Source organism: Lygodium microphyllum, chromosome 1 (assembly GCF_053477565.2).
Source record: "Lygodium microphyllum isolate KBCC chromosome 1, Lygodium_microphyllum_v1.1.10, whole genome shotgun sequence".
In the NCBI taxonomy this organism is placed as follows: Eukaryota; Viridiplantae; Streptophyta; class Polypodiopsida; order Schizaeales; family Lygodiaceae; genus Lygodium; species Lygodium microphyllum.
In genome coordinates, this window is record NC_141135.1 from 103,982,086 (window position 1) to 103,997,787 (window position 15,702).

A 15,702-nucleotide genomic window follows, 5' to 3' on the forward strand; every position below is an offset into this window, starting at 1 on the left:
GCGCATGGGCGCACGATTATGTTATTTCTACTTGGACATTGTATTGGGCATGCCAGACTCTTTGGGCACCGCCCATTAGCTTTATTCCTATTTTGTGTTAAAGCAAACTCAAAAGCTAAAAGCTTGCTATTTTGTAATTTGGGCTATTATTTGAGCTTGAAGATGAATAATACATAAAATACATGCTTTGTGGAGCGCTCACACAAGGCATGGGGGGAGATTGCACCCAATTGGTCTCTTGTTAATGTCGTTCATGCTTTCTACCTTGAATTTTGTGCAAAAAGTAGAGTTCTATTGTTCTTGGGGACCTTCCGGCATTCACTACGCAAGCGTACAGCATCTGATTTGCGCACCAGTGGTATTAGAGTGAAGCTGAGATCAAGAGCTTCCAATCGCTACCCATCTTGTGCGAAGGCGGAGCTCCTGGAACGATCGAGCTCTACGGTCAATCTCGTCACAAACGGTCGATACAGGTCGATTCCTGGCGATCAAGAACCTCTGTTTCCATCATCGAACTGCAAAGGACCAATCTGCAGAGGCGGAGGACCACTCCTATCTCTCCTACATCAAGTCGTCAAAAAAAAAAACCAGAGATAAGTTATAAACTCCATATCTTTAAGCTTTAAAAAGTAAAGCTTAGAAAGCTTTAGAGAAGCCTAAAGCTTCCCAAAAATTTAAAAAAAGTCATCGCGAGCTGTCAGAAGACCTCCAAATTTTGCGCCGCGTTGCAAAAACGCCCCCCCCCCCCCCCCCCCACGAATTCACGTTTTTTGCTAAGTAAGCTTCAAAGCTTACTTACTTAAGCTCCAATCACATTAGTTCTTCCAATCCTGCAAGTCTGCAAAGTTCAAATTCTGCAAGTCTATCAAGTTGAAGTTCCGCAAGTTCCATAAAGCAAGCAAGTTCTGCAAGTCTACAAACTCTGCAGGTCACATTAGTCTGGTATTCTGCAAGTCAAACAAGTCAACTGGAGTCAAAACTGATTTTTGTTCAAAACTCATAGAAGGACTGTTCCTGCGCGCAAAAATTCCGAACTGCAAAGTTGTTCATTGGAAGGTACTCTTCGCATACACAGGATTGCTGAACCATTTTCAACATACGAAGAAGGATAAAACGTAGATTTTTCAAAGATTGTGAAAGCCACATCCAAAAATGCATAAGCCTTGTATTCCCGAACTTGAGCTACGCTCATTCCGCTAACTTGATTTTGAGAGTGAGAGGTCTTTTGAGTTTTGCAGGATGAAGGAATCACATATGGATGATTTAATGGCTGAAGGCGACCTACCTGAACCTACAATGGAGCAAAAGATGGACTTAATTATGATACAGTTGGATGAAGAACGACGAGCTAGGCAAGCATTGCAAGCTCAATTGGCAAATTTACAAAGATCGACTACCGACAAAGAGGAACCTCAATCTGAAGATCTTATTCGACGTACCATTGACGTGACTCTCAAAGCTCAAACCATTTGCAAGGAATCAAAGATAAGTAAAAGAAATTTCAAATTCCGTACTTTCAATGGTACTCGAGAGGGAAAAACTGTTCTAGCATTCATTAGTCAGTTTGACGGCTACTTTCATGAGGAAACTTATGCAGAAAAAGATAAAATCAAGTGTGTCACTAATCATTTAGTCGATAGAGCATCTCTGTGGTGGATTGTGGTACGCAAGAGTATAGATTGTCCCACTACCTAGGAGAATTTCAAGAAGAAGTTTATGCAGAATTTCCTTCCTCCACAATTTCATGAGAAAGCCATAAAGCAATGGGATCTTCTTCAGCAACATGATCGTGAGCCTATTCCTCGGTATACAGAGCGTTTTTGGAATGCATTACTCCAGTTACGCATGCTTGAAGACGTACCTGAAGCAACACACAAGCGCAAGTATATGTTTGGACTCCTTGGGTATTACTACACTGAAGTTAACATGTTCAAGCCTGCTGCTCTTGAAGACGCAATTTCATTAGCTCACGACACTGAAGACAAGCTGCGAGGTAGAGACAGACGTCCACAGTAATTCCAAGCCAATGGTAACTATGAATCTAAGCAATTCAACTCAAACTTTAGAAGATTTAATCAAGGTCGTTTCACTTCATCATCTTTCTGTAAAAATTGGGCAAAACCACCTGCTTTACCATCCAATACCAATCAAAATCCCAAGTCTATTCCACAGCCAAATCCTAATGTCCCTAGACAACCTGCCATTGCAAACAATGTAACCAAAGCCAAGCCTATAGTATGTTATAAATGCCACCAGCTTGGACATCTAGCAGCAAAATGCCATTCGAAGAAGCCACCTGTCCATATCAACTACCTTGGAGCAATGGAAGACGACGAACATGAAGATATGCCTGATTTCACGGAAGATGAGGATGACACTACTACTACTTCGGATACTTTACCAGGTATGCCAACTCCACATTCTTTATTGACTATGAAATGTTTAGTACATGGAAAGGAAAAGATTATTTTGCATGATGACGGTAGTACTCATGATTTTATTTCTGCAAAACCAGTGAAAGAATTGAAGTTACAGACTGTACTTACGCATTATCGCATTAAAGCAGCATTCTTAGGCACTAGGTATAATGGTACACAGGAAGTGCATGACTTAGAGATTCAAATTGGTCAATACACTGAAAGAAGAAATTTTCTAGTTGTACCACTACAGTCGAGTGACATTATTTTAGGTATGCCTTGGCGTCATCAGCATAATCCAGATATAGATTATTCCACACATTTGATTAATATTAAATTTCAAGGAAAACATATTACATTGAATGTTATGCATGCATCTAATGCTTTTCCACTGCTTTCGCATACTCAAGCTAAACGTGCATTACGCAAGAGTAGTAAATCTTATCTCATTTGGGTGAATGAACTGCAAGTTAAAGAAAATCATATGCACCCTAGGCATAAAGAATTTCTTGCACATTTTAAAGACTGTTTTGTCAAAGATCTCCCACCTGGTTTACCTCCTTCACGTCCAGAAGACCATAAAATAGATTTGATTCCTGGTACACAACCACCTTACAAAGCACCATATAGGCATAACCAGATAGAGCAAAAAGAAATTCAAAGTCAAGTTGAGGAATTACTAAATAGAGGATTGATTAGACCTAGTAGTTCTCCATTTGGTGCACCTGTTCTCTTAGTCAAGAAAAAGAATAATACCTATCGTATGTGCATTGACTATCGAGCTTTAAATAAGATCACTGTAAAGAATAGGTATCCAATTCCTAGAGTTGATGACCTTATGGATAAACTGCAAGGATCTGCTATATTTAGTAAAATAAACCTTAAATCTGGTTATCATCAGGTGAGACTAGATAAGTCTGACATATTCAAGACTGCATTTAGGACACAGTTTGGTCATTATGAATTTTTAGTGATGCCTTTCGGATTGACTAATGCACCTGCTACATTTAATAGAATGATGAACCATATATTTTTGAAATATCAGTATTGTGTAATTGTCTTCTTTGATGATATTTTGGTGTTTAGTCAAAATGAGAAAGAACATTATGAGCATTTGTCATTGGTTTTCCAATTATTAAAAGATAATCAACTGTATGCAAATCTTGAAAAGAGTGAATTCTTTAAAACAGAAATTGAGTATTTAGGTCATATTGTATCATCTGATGGAATTAAAGTTGACCCTAAGAAAATAGATGCAATATTGAATTGGCCTGTACCTAAAAATGTGCATGAGTTACGATCATTCCTTGGTCTTGCTAGTTTCTATAGGAAGTTTGTGCGTAATTTTTCATTACTTGCTTTACCATTAACCAAACTTCTGAAGAAAGGAATTGTTTATCATTGGTCTGATAATCAACAAAAATCATTTGACCTATTGAAACATGCATTAACCCATGCTCCTGTCTTACAGTTGCCTGATTTTAATAGACCATTCTTTTTAGTAGTGACTGATGCTAGTGGATCAGGAATAGGAGCCGTACTTATGCAAGACAATCATCCCATAGCCTATTCTAGTTGTAAGCTGAAACCCTCTGAATTGAAATATTCCACATATGACAAAGAACTATTAGGTGTTGTACAAGCATTAAGATAGTGGAAACACTACTTAATGGGTTCAGAATTTATGATTAAGACCGATCAGCAAAGTATTAGACATTTACTTAGCCAACCCTAAATATCTGACCGACATATCAAATGGGCATCCTTTATTCAGAGTTTTCATCCTATCATTCAATATCAACCCAGAAAAGAAAATGTAGTGGTGGCTGATGCATTAAGTAGAAGACCTGCCATTCATAATATTTATGTTATATCTTTTGATTCTTTGATTGCTATGAAAGATACTTATCATCAGGATATTACTTTTCATGCTGATTGGAATAAATTAGTTCAAAATAACTTGATTCCAATTGATTCATTATCATATAATGATGGATTTATGTTTTATGAAAGGAGATTATGTGTTACAGTTCCATTCAGATCTTTTGTTTTGAATGAGATTCATTGTCCCCCATATCAAGGTCATAGAGGTATCATATCTACTTTACGTACATTAATTGAAGATTTTTATTGGTCGCATATGGACACTGATGTATCTAACTTTTTTTCTGCATGTTTGATTTGTCAAAGAGTTAAGAGACATCATGGTAAACAGTATGGATTACTTATGCCTTTGTGTATTCCATCTAGGCCATGGGAACAAATTTCTATGGATTTTATTACTGGTTTACCTAATACTAAATCTAACCATGATATGATTTGGACAATAGTAGATAGGTTTAGTAAACAAGCATATTTCATTCCATGTAAGAAAACTTTAATAGCATCCCAGGCAGCACAATTATTTTTGAAAATTGTTTTCACTAACCATGGATTACCAAAAGTTATTATTTCTGACCGTGATTCTAGATTTTGTAACAACTTTTGGATTACTATGTTTGCTAACTTAGGCACAAAAATTGATTTCTCATCTGCATTTCATCCTGAAACTAATGGACAAACAGAAGCCACTAATAGCACTATTCTAGATCTTTTACGTGCTTATACTATTTCTAAACCTCAGACATGGGATACGCATTTGCATTTATTACAGTTTGCATATAACAATACACCACACACATCTACCAAGAAAGCACCATTTGAAGTGATTTATGGTTATAGATTATCTACACCTCTTCCATCTTTGTCAAATAGAATTCAGAGTGCTGATGATATTGCTAGTATGCATAACACTATTTTTGATGAAGTTAAAGACATGATTGCCAAAGCCCAGCAATCATATACCAAACAAGCCAATAAGAAAAGACAAGCAATGAATTTCAAAGTTGATGACTATGTTTGGTTGAGAATAGAAAAACGTAGACTACAAAGTGTAGAGAGACACCCAGTTGTGAAATTAGCCCCTAGATTCTATGGACCATTTAGGATCATTCATAAAATTAATGACAATGCATTCAAGTTAGAATTACCACCTCATTGGAAAATTCACAACACATTTCATATTAGTTTATTAAGACCCTTTAGAGGCCAATTACCTGTACACCTTGTTTATGAAAACCCACCTTTGTTAGAGGAAGAGACTGAAATACTTGAACCAGAAGCTATCATAGATACTGATTTTATGACCACTAGAATTGGCCGAAGATATTCTAGATATCTAGTTAAATTTAAGAACCATCCTGTAGAGGAAGCACAATGAATGCACGCTAGAGACTTAAATGCTTTCCCCACTCTGTTAGCTCCACATTGAGCTAATAGCAATTGAGGTCAATTGCTATCCCACCCCGGGGGTATGATGCCAGGAGGCATAATTCACGGTGGATTCCGTGCCACAGTGGATTCCGTGAGGTTTTACGGTGGATTCCGTAAACTTTGATGACCGGGGCTCATACACAAAGTGGATTCTTTGTGCGAGAAGTTGATGGGGACGCTTGTCCTTTTCGAGTGTTTCATTAATTTAGTGTGTACATGGGTGATTCCATAGCAGGTGATTCCCCAAAATGCATATTAAATTAATAAACGTTTATGAGTTTAGAGTGCGCACTCGTAATAAATTCAGGTTAGGATTGATTTCTAACCAGTTGATTTATTTATGTAGTTGAAGATTGCTAGATCGTGATTCTCTTTTCACATCACATTTCTGGAAGAGTTTATTTGAAGCCATTGGAACCCAACTTTGTTTCAGTACTACTTATCATCCACAAACTGATGGGCAGACTGAACAAGTTAATCAAGTGATTGAGGATATTTTGCGCACATATTGTAGAAAGGAACCTAAAAGGTGGATTCAATATCTATCCTTAGTGGAATTTTCTTATAATGTCTCCTATCATCGAAGTATTCAGATGACTTCATTTTAGGTACTATATGGTCAAGATTGCCATATGCCACTTAATTTTTCCAATCCTACTCTAAGGGTAGAAGCTTCAAGAAAAATGTTAGAAGAAATAGATGATCAAATCAAGATTATTAGACATGATATTTAAGCTGCCAAGGACTAATAAAAGATGTATGCTGATCTAAAAGGGCAAGAACGGATCTTCAAAGAGGGAGACATGGTCTTCATCTGTGTCCATCCAAAGAAGAGTTCTTTGTCTTTAGGAGAATTTAAGAAGCTAAATCCAAGATATTGTGGACCCTATAAGGTTCTCAAGTGCTTAGGACCAAGTGCTTACAAGATACAACTCTCGGAGAATATAAAAATCCACAATGTATTTCATGTTAGCTTATTGAAGCATACGTAGCTAGCTCAAACCATATCCTTGATTATCAACATGTTGTAATACCTAGCCAAGGAGTCTTTGAGCTACAAGATAAGCTGACAGCGTAATCGATGTAAGGGAGAGAAAATTGAGGAGTAGAACCCTTAAATAATACATTGTCTAGTGGAAGGATTATCCTGAAGAAGATGATACATGGATAGATGAGAATGCTCTTCATCAACAATACCCATGGTTTCTCTTGAGAGATGAGGACATATCCATTTCTCTAAGGGGAGGATGTTGTAATACTTCCATACAATTAAAAGTTAGTTAGTCGGTTCAAATGTTAGTCAATTAATAAGTTAGTAAGGTTACTAACTAAAGTAAAAACTAACTAACAAGTAAATTTAATTAAAATTTAAAAAAATGAGGATCATAACCGGATTTGTTTTTTGGACTGACAAGGACTGTAGCCACCCATCACGGAAGTTACCATGTGAATGAGAGTTATGAGCCATATTAGTCATTAGTGTCAATGTGTATAGTATGGATGGTCCAAAAATATTAGATTTTTGGACAAAACTAGTATATTTTTTATATTGTGGATATTATTTTTTATAAATATCCTAAAAACTATGAAAAATTCTAGAACAGGATGTCATGTAAAAAAACAAGTGGTTTTTTCAGTCAGTTTTGGAGATTTAATAAAAAAAGAAGGATTGGCGAAATCGTGCGCATCGTGATTGTAGTTTACAGGCAACAAACAACACTTCGAACAGGGAGAAGAAAGAGTGATCTAGAATATTTCTGACCAAGTGTCTTGGTGTCTTGGGGTTTTACCCCCCTTTCGAAGCTAACGGAACCATTAGATTTGTGATTTGAGCATTAGATTGTTGATTTTGCCAAGATCCCCTCTATAAAGAGCTCTTCTTCTCAGCCACAATCCTTCCTCTCTAATTCAACTATAAATAAGAGGCATGGGGAGCAGTTTAGAGAAGCACAATGAGACCCCGAGAGGCTGCGAGAGGAAAGTAGAAGGATACCCCTCCAAGAGGTTGCGAGACGGAGCTAGAGAGAGAGAGAGAGAGAGAGAGAGAGAGAGAGAGAGAGAGAGAGAGAGAGAGAGAGAGAGGAGTTACCGAGAGAGGCTGCGAGGGAGAGAGTTAGCTCAATCCCCCCTCTCTCGGTCTTTGACTAAGCCATATTCTCTTACTCTCTCCCATCTCAAATTCATTCCTCCTTCCACTTGTGAACAATGGCTCCAAAGCAATGAGGTGGAATGACCATGGGAACCATCGCAACCGATCAAGGAACAGGTATTGCAAGAGATACGGGAGTGCTCGAGGTTGCTGGAGTTGCCACTACCAATGGAACATCGGGTGTGACGAATGCAAGTGCGAGCAAAGACGAGATTCCCAATGGTGTTGTGCCAAACCAGGTTATTCACTACTAGGCTATTATTTTGACACATAAAGTAATAAGGTTTATGTCGAATTTTCACAAAAAAATAAATGTTAGCCTTTTCATCAAATAGTACAAGAGCTTCTTGTTAGATTGCACGGACAACATCCATATAAGAATTAATTATGTAAAATATTAGCTCTATATTTTACACTTACATGAATTGACATTTTCATCTAGAAAACATACTAGTACACACATAAACAATTAATCTCTATGATTTGTAGTTAGATTGATTGAGATTCTAAATCATGGAATCATGATGGAAATAGTTGCAAGAGGTTAAATATGAGAACGTTAAGTATTGACTAATGCTTAAAAAGTAAAACTCTATTTAAAGGAACAGTATGTCATCTCGTTAAGTTATTGGCACAATATATTTATTTAAGAAATTTTGCTTATGTTGGGTAAGATAGCCCAAATAGGCAATTCATGTGTTGCTTAACATGTTGTAAGAGATGTACTTAACACTTCTTTATGGGGAGGAGAATCCTCATTAGAATGTAAGGTTACCTTAGGATAAGGTCTACCTTGACTATGGAAGCTATGAACTGCACAATGGTGTGATTGTCATCGCATCATTTGACATATGTTTGAAAGGATTGTTTATATTTGTGCTAGAATCTAGATCTCTGATTAAAACATTGACAAACAAGATAAAAGGAAAGGTCACGCTAGGCTACCCCCAAGCTAGCTGTGACACCCTACTCCAAGGGGGCCATGGTTATCGCTTCGAGAGGCTTAGACCAGCTCCATAGCAAAAGGTCTATCCGTAAGGATAGTCTCGGGTAGTAGGAAATGTGGGTGCTAGGGGGACTCTGGTCATTGTTGAGAATAGCAAATGATGCTTGATATGTGTGCCCAAAAGAGGCTGGAAGATATACATATGATGTATGCTCTAGGAAAAGATGACAGAATCCCACAAGCACAATGAGGAGAGTGGAATAACCCAAAAGCTACATAAGAATGTACTTGGCTCTTATTTCTATGGAGCAGTACTATCATTTTGTATCACTCAAGATTGTGTTTATGAGTCCAAGTTAATATATCTTGGAACCTAATTCACTTGAGTTACAATTCTTTATCTCAATCATGTTTTATGTTTATAACCTCCGTCCGCTATAGCTAGCATAGCTCTAGATCCGTGTTTCTCAACATGGTATCAAAGCCATGGTGAGCTATGACTAGCTTCATTAGAGTAGAGTCCTTCTTTAGCCATGTTTTATTATGTATGGATAGTAGGAGTTGAACCTACCTTAAGGCCCTATGCCATATCCATACCTTAGGTTTTTTCTTCATCTCATATCCTTCTCTTCACTTAAAATCAACCTCGCCTCTTCTCTTTGTGAGCCCTCTCCCGATACTGCTTCCATGTAAGATCTGCACATTCCACTAACCTGATATTCCCATTGGAATTTCTCTGATTGCTTGATCTAGCTTGATGCATTAGGCATCAGTTCCCTTGAGACATTATTGTCTTAAGAAGAAGAAGAACTATAATCGATCCTTAATCAAGAAGAAGAAAACGACAGAGTTTGAGGAGGCCTAGTTAATCAAGAGAAGAGGCACGGAAGCTAAATGATGAGAAGCAAAAGCTCAAAAAGCAAGGTCAGGGTGTTGCAGTTGGTGTCTTCAAAGATTGTAGCCTGCTAGACTCTCTAGTTGTTGATTCGACAGCTACAAAGAAGAGATGGGGATGGCTCTACAATATCTCTATGGGAAACTGATCACAAGGTGACTCAGGCTGCAGAGGAGCAATAGGTTTGATGTTGCCTTGGATGGAAGAAGAGCTCAAAATCTATCCATATGCTATGAGAGGTATAGACATCTGTGTTGCTGCTCCCGTTCAACTTCCACGACCTGCAGTAGGAAAAATTACTGCCTAAAGCAGCTCGATATTCCCTTCGTCTGTTTTTAAAATTTATTTTTTCTAAAGTCTAAGGCTTTAGGTTGGAAAAAATACCTAAATCAATCTCCCCTTTCACACTCAATCTAATTTTTTTAATGTGTGTTCACACTATTACTCTCAAAAGTGGTCCAAGTAGCCCTATTCACACTACTATTGTGGTTTGTTGTGTAGATAGAAATTGAAGATGCAAACAACTTTCTTGGAAGAGCCAAGGGCTCAAGGCCATTGAAGCTTGGCAAAAGTCAAGGCCTTGGTCATTATATTGGAAGCTTAAATAATCAAACAGCTGCAATTTATCATAGCAGAGCTTACCAATAATGGCTTTGAAAGCCCACTCCAAGATGATTGGATCCCAAGCTTTCAATAGAGGTTCAAACAAGATAATTTTGGTGGAGAAGGAAGAAGCTGTAAGAGTTTTTTGGCTTCATGCATGGATACAATGGATCTAGGGCATAATACTTTGGAGTTCTTAGCTCTTATTTGCTCTACCATATAGTAGGAGATGCCAAGAATTTGAAGCTCCTTCCAGGCTATAGGAAACAAGAGTTCCTGAAATGTAGAGGTCTCATCGAGTGGGATGAAACAAAAGATTACTTTAGAGGACCTAGTGAATTCCCTAAAACTAAAAGACTCTTCTGCAACAACGTCAGACTAAAAGATGTTAACGGTTTCTTGAAACCCATCTTTTTCCATCTCTTTGTCTAGTATGTAACCATTCTGAATATCTTTGCTTTGCACAAGACTTTAAATATCTCTATTTTCTTCTTTGGGTAACAATGGATATATTTCTTGCCAAAGATGATGTATTACATGATGCAGTTGTGTCTTTAAGCTTGAATTTGTGCCAAATTTGTTTGTAGAACCATTGAAAGACTTCTAATAAGCTGTTTGCTTTGTATCTTCCACCTCCATGTCTTGTGTATCTAAAGTATTTTGTTCTTAATTGATAATGTGATTTTTCCATACCTTGGGTTGGCCGGATAGATAGAGATCCATATTTCTTGATAAAATATGGAGCATGGTTGTATAAAATATACTGCATAGTTAACAAATAAAGAAATTCAATCAAAAAACCCTATATGAGTCAGACAATAAAGAGACATACATATGTAAACTTCTTACCATATAGTGAGTGAAATGTTGATTGTCCCAAGCTTTTGTCATTGCCTTTTTAAAAAGGTTCAATTGGTTTTTGAAGTCTTTGAGATAATCATCATTCCACTCAGTTTTCTCACAATAAAATAATACTTTGTCTAGTGTTTCCCAAATATTCACTTTTATATTTCGAGCTTTTCCATTATCAGCATGATCGTTAACTGCATTATGTAGGCACTTCCACTGATTGTATAAAATATACTGCATAGTTAACAAATAAAGAAATTCAATCAAAAAACCCTATATGAGTCAGACAATAAAGAGACATACATATGTAAACTTCTTACCATATAGTGAGTGAAATTTTGACTGCCACAAGCTTCTATCATTGCCTTTTTAAAAAGGTTCAATTGGTTTTTGAAGTCTTTGAGATAATCATCATTCCACTCAATTTTCTCACAATATAATAATACTTTGTTTAGTGTTTTCCAAACATTGTCTTTTCTATTATGAGCTTGTCCATTATCAACATGATCCTTAATTGCATTATGTAGGCACTTCCACTGATTGTATCTAATAGTTGAGCCACCATTCCTAGAGTTTATCTTACCAAGTCTCCCATGAAAGTCTAGGAGCCTTCTAGCCTTCACTCCACCAATAGATGCCTTTTTGGGGATGCAATTTCCATCCTTAGACTTTTGAAGATTTGGTTCAATAACAACATTACCACCATGCAAACCAATTGCAAATAAGACTTTTTCAATCTTTTTCAATCCTATATAAAGATAAACAAGCTTTTCAATTATCCTACAAAGTTTATGAAGTGTACAAATATGGGCATTCACTAAAGGAATATATAGGACGGGTTTAAATTGTGGATCCTTGTTGTTCCTAGAGGGAGCTCTATTCCAATTACTTGAGTTCAACTCTATGACTGGGGACATGCAATACAAGCAAGGAGATCTAGAGTTGGTGCCCTTTGATACATTGTACATACATTTAAGTATCTTCAAGTCACCAGCTATGTGCCACTCAATCTTATAGTTCCCAAATCCTTCAACAAATAGCTCTTCTCCTGCTTGTTGTCTCTTAATAACATCAGGTATTGGTGTTCGATGAAAAACCCAATAAAATATATCAAAATCCTCTGTATCTACTTCAAATGCTCACCAGATGTTGTGTTTTGATTGAACACTAAATGGCATTGAGTGATTGCAACGATCTGATAAAAGTGCTCTATTCATCAAGGTTATAGAGACCCTCTCTAGTTTTGTACATTTTAGAATCTCACTTTCATCAAGTTTAACCACAAATCTAGCCACTCATTGTGCCTCTTCTAATGACAAGTCATATAATCTAATCATTAAACATTGTAGGGTGGGCAAGTCAAGGAAACCATCACTTTGTTATTCACTCTCTGTCTAATAGTTCTAACCACAGATGGCCTTGAAAGTATGCAATTACATACTTGTACTTGCTTCATATTTGACTGTAAAAGCTGAAAAAGTTGTATATAAGCATCTCGACTGATACCAATATTATCTAGTGTCTTCTGTACTAACTCAATATCCAAAGAATGATCCTTTATAAATTACTCCAAGCATTGTTTCTTTGCCTTTTTAAAATTTTTTCCCTCCAAAATATCTTTTGAAACTACTAAAGGAAGATGATGATAATAAAACTGGCATGCTTTCAAAGAATCTCTTTCGCTTGCATTTGATTGAAGAAGAGACCTAAACAAAATCAACATCACAAATCAATACAATTAATTATAAACAAAGATATATTTCATATTTTAAAGTGGAAAAAAATGTACCTTGCTATTTGGATTCTTTTACTACAACCACCTCCTCCACATCTGAGACTCTCAATATTTCTAAGAGCCTTTTATCGATTTCAAAGGCCTAATATAGTTTGCTTTCACTGATAAGATTTGATGTGTTTCTCCAACGAATGAATCCTCTGTTGATAGCCCTCTAGCTTCTGCAATAACTCATTGTTATATTTTGATAAAAGATGGTTCGCCAATTTGAGGACATCCTTTTCTACAACCAAGTTAAGTGTATAACCTAGAAACCCATTATAACCATCACCAATGAACCTCAACAATGAAGAGCTATCATAGAAAGGCGGAGCACTATTTCTACTAGGATCTTTGGGATATAGCTTGCTCTCAAACCAAAGATCAAGATTCTTCTTTCCTTCAAACCTGAGTATATGTTTCATAGACTCTGTAATAGTAATGGGTTTTGTTCTCTTCCTTATTGGTTCATACTCATTATCCAACTCAATATGAAGATGATAGAGAGGCCTTTTACTAGAGCTATAGAGATCATTGGATGGCTGATCCATAGCTAAGGATGTGATTAGAAGATTGGATTGAAAAACTATGCGAATTAGAAATAAGAAGGAAAGCAAAGAAGAAACTAATAAGGATGGGAAAGAAAAAAGTGAGTGAGAATGGAGGGAAGTCATCAAACTTCGAACAAAATTCAAATTGAATATTAGTTTTCACTTTAATGAGGATGAGTAATATCTTCATTATGACCATCTTTATCACCTTTATGGTAGCCTAGATTTCTAGGTTTGATGTGACCATGAGAATATTACGACAATAACTTATTAACAATTTTTTACATATTTACTTACCAAAATATGAAAGTTTTTAAAAATCTTAAAAATTATTTTATTTTATAAAATATATTCTCTCTCTAGGATCTCTTACAAGGCATTTTCAAGACCTCAAAACTCTCCTAATGCTTGAAGGAATGCATAGTCTCATTCTGAAATAAATAAGTCATTCATCTTCATCTATAGAGAATTATTGATACTCAGTCTTGAGTTTGGGATCTTGTTCCTTATTCTAAACTTCCCAAAACAATTGTTAATAGTCTAGGTCCTTATTTGCTTCATCCTTGGTCAACTCAATGATAGGATTAGTTAGCATTGATACCATTGTAGCCAGAGTTTCTGCCCTATATGGTTCTTCAGCGATAAGAGCAATAAGGAAAGCTTTACAACTTAGGGCATTTGCTACTATATTTTCTTTACCAGGTATGAACTTAATTTCAAAGTCATACTCCTGCAAAATTTTGATCCACTATCATTTCCTCATATTAAGATCAGGCTGAGTAAAAATCCACTTAAGACTTTTATGATCTATGACTGAGAAAAAATTATTTCCAAGTAGGTAATGTCTCCATAATTTGAGGACGTAAACTCCACGTCATGAGTGGCATATCTCTTTTCATGGGCTTTCAATTTTCTCTAAGAGTAAGCTACAGGATGAACTTCCTACATTAGTACGCATCCCAATACAAGAGAGCTGGCATCTGTGACAACTTCAAATTCCTTGCTTAAGTCAGGTAGCCTTAAGATAGGAGTAGTTACCAAACTATGCTTTAGTTGCTCAAAGCTAGACTATTCAATTGGCATCGAGATAATGGCAACTTGCTTTTTGAGTAGGTATGTAAGAGGTGCTGCAATTTGGGCATAGTTTCTGATGAATATCCTATACCATCCTATTAGACCTAGAAAACTTCTCACTTCCTTGATAGTGGTTGGGGGTGGCCAATCTTGAACATCTTTGACCTTGGCAGGATCTACTGATATACCTTCAGCAAACACTATGAATCCAAAGTACTCAATCTTTCTTTTGAAGAAGGCACACTTCTTCTTCTTGACATACAATTTGTGTGTTCTCATTGTCTCTAGGACAATGCAAAAATGTGGTTCATGATCTTCTTCCTCCTTAGAATAAGTTAGGATGTCATCAAAGAATACAAGAACAAAGACATTGATATGAGGTCTGAAAATGTCTTGCATTAACCAATTGGAGGTAGCTAGGGCATTTGTCAACCCAAATGACATCACGATGAATTTGAAATGATCGTATCTTGTGTTGAAGGTGGATATCTTCATTCTTCACTCTAATCTAGTAATATCCTAACCAAAGATTGATCTTAAAAATATCGTTGCTCCTTGTAGACAATCAAGAAGCTCGTCTATCCTCGAGATCAGGTACTTATTATTCACCATTACGCTTTAGCCCTCGGTAGTCGATACAAAGACGGAGAGTTCCATCTTTTTTCTTTTGGAATAATATGGGGGCTCCCCATGGTGAACTACTTGGCTGAATATACCCTTGTTCTAGTAGTTGCTTGAGTTGCTCTTTTAGTTGGACGGCTTCAGAAATAGACATTTTGTAAGGTCTCTTTGCCACTGGAGTGGCTCCTGGAATAAGTTTGATCTCATGATCGACTTCTCTTTTCGGAGGTAACTCAGCTAGCTCTTCAGGAAATATGTTGGCATACTCTTTTAACCAGGATGGTTCTTCTTTTGTCTGACCATCTTGATTTACCTTGTTAATCTTAATCAAATAAATAGATAATCCCTTCTTCAAGTCTTTCACAATTCAAGAAGCTTTTGCTAATTAAACTTTAGGTTTCCTTGTTTTACCTTGTGTAGTTGCTATTTCACCGTTCAAATCCTTAAATGTGACTTGACCTTTTCCACAATGGATATGAGCATTATTGGGAATTAGCCAATCCATTCCTAG

The 15,702-nt window shown here is 36.6% G+C and overlaps 1 pseudogene; it reads left to right on the plus strand.

Annotated features, from left to right (window-relative positions):
• Positions 1-7,964: 7,964 nt before the first annotated feature.
• The window catches only part of LOC148041483 (putative glycosyltransferase STELLO1 pseudogene), a 39,963-nt pseudogene continuing 32,225 nt past the window's right edge, over positions 7,965-15,702 (plus strand).